Source organism: Macrobrachium nipponense, chromosome 5, assembly GCF_015104395.2.
Source record: "Macrobrachium nipponense isolate FS-2020 chromosome 5, ASM1510439v2, whole genome shotgun sequence".
Lineage (NCBI taxonomy): Eukaryota > Metazoa > Arthropoda > Malacostraca > Decapoda > Palaemonidae > Macrobrachium > Macrobrachium nipponense.
This window is the reverse complement of record NC_061107.1, coordinates 92386151-92395030: the sequence shown is the minus strand read 5'-3', so window position 1 is coordinate 92395030 and position 8880 is coordinate 92386151. Positions and strand designations below refer to the sequence as shown.

General features: G+C 36.1%; 1 long non-coding RNA gene across 1 annotated transcript; it reads left to right on the top strand.

Moving 5' to 3' along the window:
• Window positions 1–295: 295 nt before the first annotated feature.
• LOC135215124 (uncharacterized) lies at window positions 296–2770 on the top strand. The gene is made up of 3 exons (XR_010314589.1): window positions 296–479; window positions 1212–1347; window positions 2309–2770. It is a non-coding gene; the product is annotated as an uncharacterized LOC135215124 (long non-coding RNA).
• Window positions 2771–8880: the final 6110 nt, after the last annotated feature.

The following is an 8880-nucleotide window of genomic DNA, read 5'->3' as shown; positions in this document are numbered from 1 at the left end:
GTACATTATTAACAAACGTTTTCCGTTATGATACATAGAACCTTTTTGTCAAAGAACCAAGAAGTCATAAAAAAGTAGAATTAAACAGATTGCGGCAATGCATCACAAAATCTTTCTAAGTTTCCCTTTAAACAAAAGAACAAGGACGTCGTTTTCTTTCTCGTAAATCTGTGCAAGTTTCAAGACAGGTGACACCATACTCCTTGATGGTAACGTCAACAGCAACGGCTTTCTCTACCAACGGATCCTTTGCTTTGAATTACCAGGTACCGTTTCGCTTTGAGGGTTCGGAACTTCGGGAGTTCGAGTCCTTCGGGAAGAACAACAACTCCGTTTCAGTGTTGTTGCGGTTTTGATATTGTGTACATTAGATTAAGAAAATGGTGAAGGAAGTGGTTCAGTAGTGGCATCTGTACCGTTGAATTTACTAAAGGCTTGTGTGAAGGATGGTCTGCTTACAGTCGTGGGGACTCGACCAGGTTCTGCAAATGCGAAGTTTTCATTACGTTTCTTGTTACATAAATCAGCGCGTTTATTATTTCATGACTACAGCCAACAGTTCATTTCATTTATCGTAATCATAATAATTCATGGGTGTTTACTTGGGCTGTTGTAGTAGGGTTCATGTGGTGATGCATCAATTAAGTTTTAAATTTTACTTTGAATTGTTGCTCAAGACTTTTTTTTTCATAGTATTTCTGTATAAACTATCATAAATGTGATGCAAATTACTGTTATTTGTGGACAAAAGTGCATACTTTATTAGTGTTGGTAATTCTAGGTAATAATGTATTTCGCATTAAGTACTAGCCCCATAGGGTTAATTACAGTCGAACCCCCCAAAATAACTAAATTCTTTAGAAACCTAAATACTATAAGAAACTAATTTCCAAAGAAATACCCGACGCAGAGTTCTTACCTAGATCTGCATTACTATTTATTAGATTGTTTGCTTTTGCACGCGTAATACCATAATTCCTTCTTAGGTTTCACTCAAGAATAATTTTTTTTTCTGTAATAAATATGTCATTACTTAGGTTCAGGAGATAGCTGGTGGCCCATAAACCTTTATCAGCGGTCTATAAGGTGATTTGAAAGTTAAATGTGAGTTTTAAAAATTCTAATTTGCTTTTAGAATAAAACCTACCTTTTTATGAGCTTTATTAGAGACTGGCTAAACATATACAGTAACTACTCAAAACTTCTTGCAGATTTTCGTGAAATGTACACCGCACTGAAGCAAACTACGCTTGAGGAATATCTGAAGTAAAAATCTCAAGTAAAGTAAACTAGAGCTACACTGAAATGGACTTCTTTCCTTCCCACGTTTGGCATAATAGAAACGAGGTTAGTGCCTAACCAACCAACCAACCAAACTTAACTGTTTAATTTTTTCCCCTCCACCCCTACAGGGGCACCGCCCCTGTAGGGGTGTAGGCCCCTCCCATGCACTGTTCCATAGGTCTCATGACCTATGGGCAGTGCATGGGAGGTTGTTTTAGCTGTTTTTATCTTAAAAAGTTACGTCCCATGACATTGTTTTTTATTTTAAACGTGTTTATTAAGTAACGCTACTTTAGTTATTAGATTACCTTTGCTATTCATGAAATATTAATTTCCGAAGGTCTTTTGTAATTTTTACTCTTGCATCTGCTGTGAACTTTTAAGACACTTTTAAAATATCTTAAATTTCAAAAATGCTTCAGTTGTTTTTTCTTCGTAAAGATTTGCTTTAAACAGTTAATTTTATACAAATTTTGTTCTTAGTTACTTATTGCAACTTAAGTCAGTTTAAAGTTTATAACTCTAGCGATATCCATTGGCGGTAAAACAATGAGTAGGCCTCTATTTACCCTTTTGAATAATAGACAAACCCATGCTTAGCTATGGCTTGTTTTTAATCAATTAATCAATGGGCAAGTCGACACAACCTTTCAACAAATGTCCAATTGACCAGCCATTATATGATATGCCATTGTTTCTTTAGCAGCCGCTGTAGAACATTGTATTTTTGTTCGGTCATCTCGACATAAGTCCTGGGATTTAATACGTTCGTTTCTTTTGGTCAATTTGCTTTTTAGCACTTTTTTTTTTTTTTTTTTTTTTTTTGAAAGCCATATTTTTTATGCTTTTGCTTTCCTTTGGTCAGAGGGATGTAAGAAAATTGGTCTGTACCGGAAAAAATTAAATTTTTGTGAGTTTCAATTAGTTTTATTCACTGATTTTAATGATATTAACGTTTTTATTTAATTGTAAAATAAAAATTTTTAAAATTCGGATTTTCTGTCGCGTTTTTTATGCTTTCCAGGATTTTTACTGGAACAGTGGTGAGACAGTGCGACCTACTATCTATACAAGAATGACCACCCGTGTTTTATGCTTTAATTCTACAGTATTTAAATGAAGTGAGAAAGGAGTCTGGTCGTGCTGCTGTAGTTCATTTTATGCCATAAATTTCATACATGGAATGATCAAAGGTTTACTCGACTCGAGGAATACTATATTAAATAATGTACATGTGAATATGTATGTTCTTAAATTTACCTATATTAGCTATTGCCAATTGTGAAGCTTTCTCGTCATAAATTCTGGATGACTATAGTAAGAATGAGCTGGTTACTTAACCAGTTAGTACCTTTAGAATCTCCGTGTTTAAAATCCCCATGGCTTTAAAACGCTTGAGAATTTATCTACATTGTCTTTTTGAATTACAAAAAGACAGATCATGTGTACCATTACTTATGTTTCACTCATTTAATATAAAGTAGTAACTGTGGGTTTTGTATTGGCATGAAAGCCTGTTGCAGTCTGATAAGATTTAGTTGTTTGAAGGTCCGTAACTAGTATGGTAAAGAGCTGATAAGTAAAGTCATAAACTAATCCGTGTAAATGCCTTTAGTTATGGCTTTTTAGTTATAGAATGTTAAATATTTGGCATTTAATACTAATGAAGTAGAGATAAAAATTACATATTAAGCTCAACCTTACATGAATCTCTGCATTAAGGGAAATTTGAGAACTATTTAAAAGCGAACGTAGGAAATAAAATGGAAACTTTTGTTGATGGAAGTTAGTGTCTAGGAAATATCATTGAAGGCAAAACGTTAGTTTCATATAAACGCTAAAGTAATATTGCTTACGGATAATACCGGAGAACTAGTACCACAGTTACTACTATGAGATTCAGGGTCTCTGTAACACGGTTTTTTGGACTTTGCTCCTTGTCAAAGCATCGGATGTAGCTGAAAGTTGACATATGTATATTTCACAACCACACACAAATTTTGTCAGCATTATCAATAACCTAAACCCGATAGTTTTAATTTTTATAGAGTAAAAATGATCTAGCCGGCCCCATGGCCATTGATTACGAGCCAAGAGTCGAAAAACATTCATTACGTAAGCAAGGTAAACAAACACCTTTTGACTAAATGTTGCCCCGCCCATCCACCAGACAGAAATTCCGTCGGCTCTGAAACCCAAAGACTTTATGAATGGCGGAACGATAGATAGATGTGGGTGGGGTATCAGTGCTAGCGTAGTAATACTACTGTAGCAGTAGTGCCGCAACAGTATAGCAGTAATATACATGAATTAAACGTTTAGGCCAACTGCTGGGATCCTTGAGGATCATTTAGCACTTCTTACAACTAATCGAGAAATTAGTTTTTATAGCCAGAAGTTAAATTTTCTAATCCAACAATGCCCATGGTAGCCTTCAGTGTTATCCTGAGTTATAACGAGGCGAAAGTGGGTGGAGCCTCATGAAGTCACCATTCTGACGATAATTATTGGTGACGGTTTAAAGCCATTTTTTCAGTAAATAGGTAGATAGCCAATAAATAAAAATTGCTTGACATTGGATATAGCAGTTATCAAATCAAGCTTGTCTACTATGTTTTTGATAATTACCAACTATTCCCTACATCTTGTCAATCTGATTGTGACCTATAAAGTAGACTGTAATTTCTTTGGAAACTTATTTTGGGAGTTAGACTAATAATCGAAGTGTTTTTGTATTTATTAACATATTTTGTTGGTTTGTTCATTATGACAATTATCAGTGGAGAGGTTCCAGAGTTCATAAAGGTGTACTGCTTTGCTTGGATTTAAATTTGTATGTCATTGTTGCCAGAGGTTTAGCCTTCGTTACGTATAGCCAATCATCCATCGAGAAAGAGGGAAGAAATGCTGTCATAAGTTCGTAACGAGTGCGTTCGAAACCTTTTCTCTGAGTAAGTTGGCCAGTCTTCAAAAAAGGTCACTTTTACATTATAAGTACCAAATTTATTCAACCTACGTAGTGCAGAATACACTCAAAATTTATGTGTTGATATAATATGTATTCTGAATAAGCGTTATATTTATGAAATGCATAGATAAAAAGTTATTGCGAAAAAACCGTGTTAAAGAGACCCTGAATCTCATAGTAGTTGAAAACTAACCCTTGAAAGCAATATTAAATTGCCAAAGAAAAGAAATATTTGAACTGAAAAGGGGAATAACCCTTGAATATAAAAGTCCAACACTACCCAACTAAATCAGGTTTCCCCAAGTCTAAAAATGTCTTAGGAGTGATGCACTACTTGGATGGCAATGAAGGCAATAGTTCTGACTGAAGAGTGTAAACTGTTTAAATTGTTAAGGATTATAGAAGTTAAATTGTCGAATAAGTCGAACAATTTTTTCTCACTGGATCACAACAAAAGCAAATTTTGAAGGATCTATGGAAAATCCCAAAATATTTGATGGGTCAAGAAAAATTTCGTGAAAATAAATCTTTATCCCATATATTTAAAAAATTGTCGCCATTGGACCGGAAGTTGGAAGTAGTGACATTTTACGGTCAAATCTTGAAGGCGCCTCATCAAACCAACTAGACCTAATTAGCATATGTTATAAGACTGGGACTTGACAACCAGTTTATCTCTATAAGAATTATTTCCTTGCAATGTAGAATAGTCTAAAGACTTTATCAGTTATTGATGACTTTAGAAACTACTATTAGAGGTAATTTTAGTACTTTAAGCGGTTTCATCGTCATTTGCAGTAGTCCTAGTGAAGCCAAGAGCGTGATCCATCTAAAGCTTAGGCTGCATCAAGGTCTTTAGGACATTGGGCTACATTAGGGTCGAGGACTTTTTCCCCTTTACATGAAAAAGAAAACTTAACCCCTGTATTTCACTATTTTAATTTAACTGATCTTAAATCAACGTGTCCATTAGTGTCCCAATCGCTATGACTTCACCTACCCTGGATACCGAGGTGGTTTGTAGTAGCGTGTTATGCTTCACACACACACTTATTCCTTGGTTATTTGTCATTTAAGTCTACATGAATGAATGACACATTAGTGCACTAGACCTACGGTTTGAAATGTTAGTACAATGAGGTTATGCAAAAAAGACGAAAAACTGATAGCCGTTGAAGATGACACCCGATATGGGTTAAAGGCTGTTTTTTCCTTTAAATTTTGATTACCCTACAAAAGTATCATAGAGTATGAATATATACGGAGGAGTTAGCTCATTACAGATAGTCATAATTATGCTAGGTCATGGGTAACATGCCAAATCAAAATGAAAATTAGAAAGTTGGATGAGGAAGGAATTAATGGAGGTACGTAAATAAAAATTTCAAACGGTTACAAATAACGCACAACTCGGTGATAAAATATTACAATTGCCATGAAAGTATTTACAGTAATGGCCGAAGAAGGTAGGATTACTAATCGATGCTCATTAAAATGAGACAGATCAAATGTATGTAGTTGAAATGTTTACCAAGCTGTGAAACTTTATATCCTTTGGCCACGTATTAAAGCACACTTCTATTACAAATTGCGTTGACGTAATTAATGAAAGCATAATCAAAAAATACAGATCGATGAAAGTTCGGAATAGATAGCACTACTATTCAAAGTGTAGTTCTTAAAAAAATTAAAAAGTTAATAGACAACATTCCATCATCAGCCATTACCAACCTAGTTAGACCCTCGCAAACTTGATTAAACCTAACGGCCATCTATTATCGTCATAATTCGTTAACTGATGAAAGCATCCCAAAATAGGAAAAACGGTTTGTCCTCTTCCTCATTTTAATCTAGATTGTTCTGAACTCTTTACCTTGATTGTTATCCTATTTCCCCATCCCTGTTACAGACTTATAACATGCACCGTTTTACTACGCAGACGAGGTCATAGAGTAAGTAAGGAAAACCATTCGTTCTATTGGAGTTTTCGTCTTTACTATGGAAATTGCCACCTGAAGAGAAACAGAATTATAGATGGGTACTAGAGTAGATTCACATCAACCGTGCATTTGATGTCTAGCCCAGTCCCTTACGACGCTCCTGATTGGCTGTTGACACGCCAATCACAGGGTTGGAAACCCCGAGTCTCTCTCGAGAGTTCACATAGGCAGGATGTATGTTCCACGTCTCCTGAGGATACGCTTTGTAAAGTATCCTTCAGGAGAGGTGGAACATGCGTCCTTCTTTTGTGAACTCTCGAGAGACTTTGAGTTTTCAGTCCTGTGAATGTCTTATCAACAGCCAATCAGGAGCGTCGTAAGGGATTGGCCTAGACATCAAATGAATAGTCGATGTGAATCTACTATAGCAGCAGGTAAGCTCACGATTGTAGGTCCCGCTCGGTTTCGCCTTGTTTCCATGCCATAAACGAATAGTTAATTCACTTTACTCGTGGATGCTACTGGTGCCGTGAAGTCACATGTCAAGGCGCAGAGAAGGCCCGCCATTTGGCTGTCCTAGGGGTCTACACGACAACCGGACTATGGTCTTGGCCTGATACCTCGGTGGGCGCGAGTTCGATTCTCGAGCATTCAACCGAGGGATTACAGATGTATATTTCAGGTGACATAAGTTCACTGTCGACGTGGTTTGGAAGTCCCGTAAAGTCGTTGGTCCCGTTGCTGAATAACCACTGGTTCCATGCTACGTTAAAACGCCATACAAACAAACGACACCTGGACCAATGAAACACCAAAAGCAGCCATAGGCCTACCGGCCAGAAATTTAAGATTAAAAGCAGTGAGAGCTTCTTAGGCCCTCATTCCAGTATCCTTGCACAGGCCTGGAGGCTTAGTTTATGCACCGTCCAATTTGATTTAATAATGCCTTGGAGGTTCTCCAAAACTACCCAAATTAACGGTAATTCTATTCTAGTGAAATCTAATTACTGTCTAAAATTTAGGTTTCTTCTTTAATAAAAAGATTATGACAGAGTACAGAAAAGAGCCTGCAAGAAATTAAAGAAGAAAGTGAATGAGCATTCTTTCATAAAACCTAAAATAATAGAATGATGGCGCAAGTGAATAAATAACCTAATCAGTAACACACACAACTGTAATAGCAAATGTCAATGTGTGTTTTTTATGTGTCTCGACTTTTTATTTCGGCTCGTGTATACAAGCGCTTTTGACTTATGGCGTACTTTTCCCTTGATATCTCTCTTAGGTTCAGTAATTGGTCTTTTGAGTTCCCTCGCCCACTTAATTGCTAAGACACCTGACTTTGATTACCATATGGCCTTCTAACATCACGGATTATTTACAGCAGCAGCTGAAGTAGAAGCGGAAATATCAACTGAAGTTTGTTGCTTAAAGCTGATGTATTGACGCAAGTAATTTTAAGATCAGACGATAAACCACGTCCAAAACTAAACCCTGCGCATACTGGTATGGGATAAAAGGAAATTTTTTGTTTTTATATTAAATTCTTTGTTATACTTAATCACACCCAGGAGAAGATAAATCAAATTGAATTTGATCTTTTTGCCGCATTGGCGCTCCTTTGTATTTTTTTTTAATCGGTTACCTTCGAAAGATCGTGAAATTTACCACAAATCAGTAGAGAAACAAACGTGTGACTCCTTTGGAGAGACTGACACAACCTTGTTGTTATTTTTTCTTTGGCTAAATTACTGTTCTGATTATGAAATGCTTGGTTGAGTTCGTTATCATGTCTTACATACTTTTATCCACGAATGTGCTTGTTGCCAAACCCAAAGCCTTTGGGTATCTAGCATTTCTGAGGCATTGGCTAGGTGGATGGAAGTGTTCACTGGTTTTTCCAGCAAAATCTTTCTCCTTCCGAACCTCTGTTTGACTATACTATGATAATGAATATTGTTTATTCAGTCTAGAGAAGGGAAGTATTTAATATAAGCACCATAAGTATATTTACGTTTTGAATTTTGATGCCTTGAAATTTATGTAGCAACGATGCAAAACTAAGCTTTAGAGGAGCGAGAATTTCTTTGCAAATGGAAAGCGAACTCTTCTCTTAAGCCCAACTCATTTGCAATTCCGGCTTTTCCCTCTCCTCTTGACTTAATGGTTCTATAGCTGTCTTTTACTTTCAAAATATATTTTTTTTAAATTCTTCGAGCTTGTCATTCGATGACTCCATGTTATATCCTTGTCCGACCCCTGCTTTCTCTAAGAATTTTAGAACTCATATTTTTTAGATTTATAAGACGTTTTTTAAAACGTTTGATGATATTGCCCGTTTATTTTCATGCACAAAGCCCAGGTCCAAAGTTGCTCTAAAAGCTTTTTATTATTCTCAATATTTACGGCTTTTGGCCGTGTCTACAGTTAATCTTTGTTATATTCAAGTTTGGTACTCATGACTAAATTACCTGACACATCGTTGCATTTTCGCTCTCGTCTTAGTTAGGAAGTTGCTCCTATAATACGTGGATAGTTTTGCTGCCTCGTTCACAGAATTAGGTAGTAAAACTCAATTCGTTTTAATGCTCCCAAGACTATAGGTTTGCTAAGTTAGCCTAAAGGGCTCAATTAATGACATGCGCTTGGAAATAGGCGGTGACCAAATTAAATAAAATGTCTTTGTCA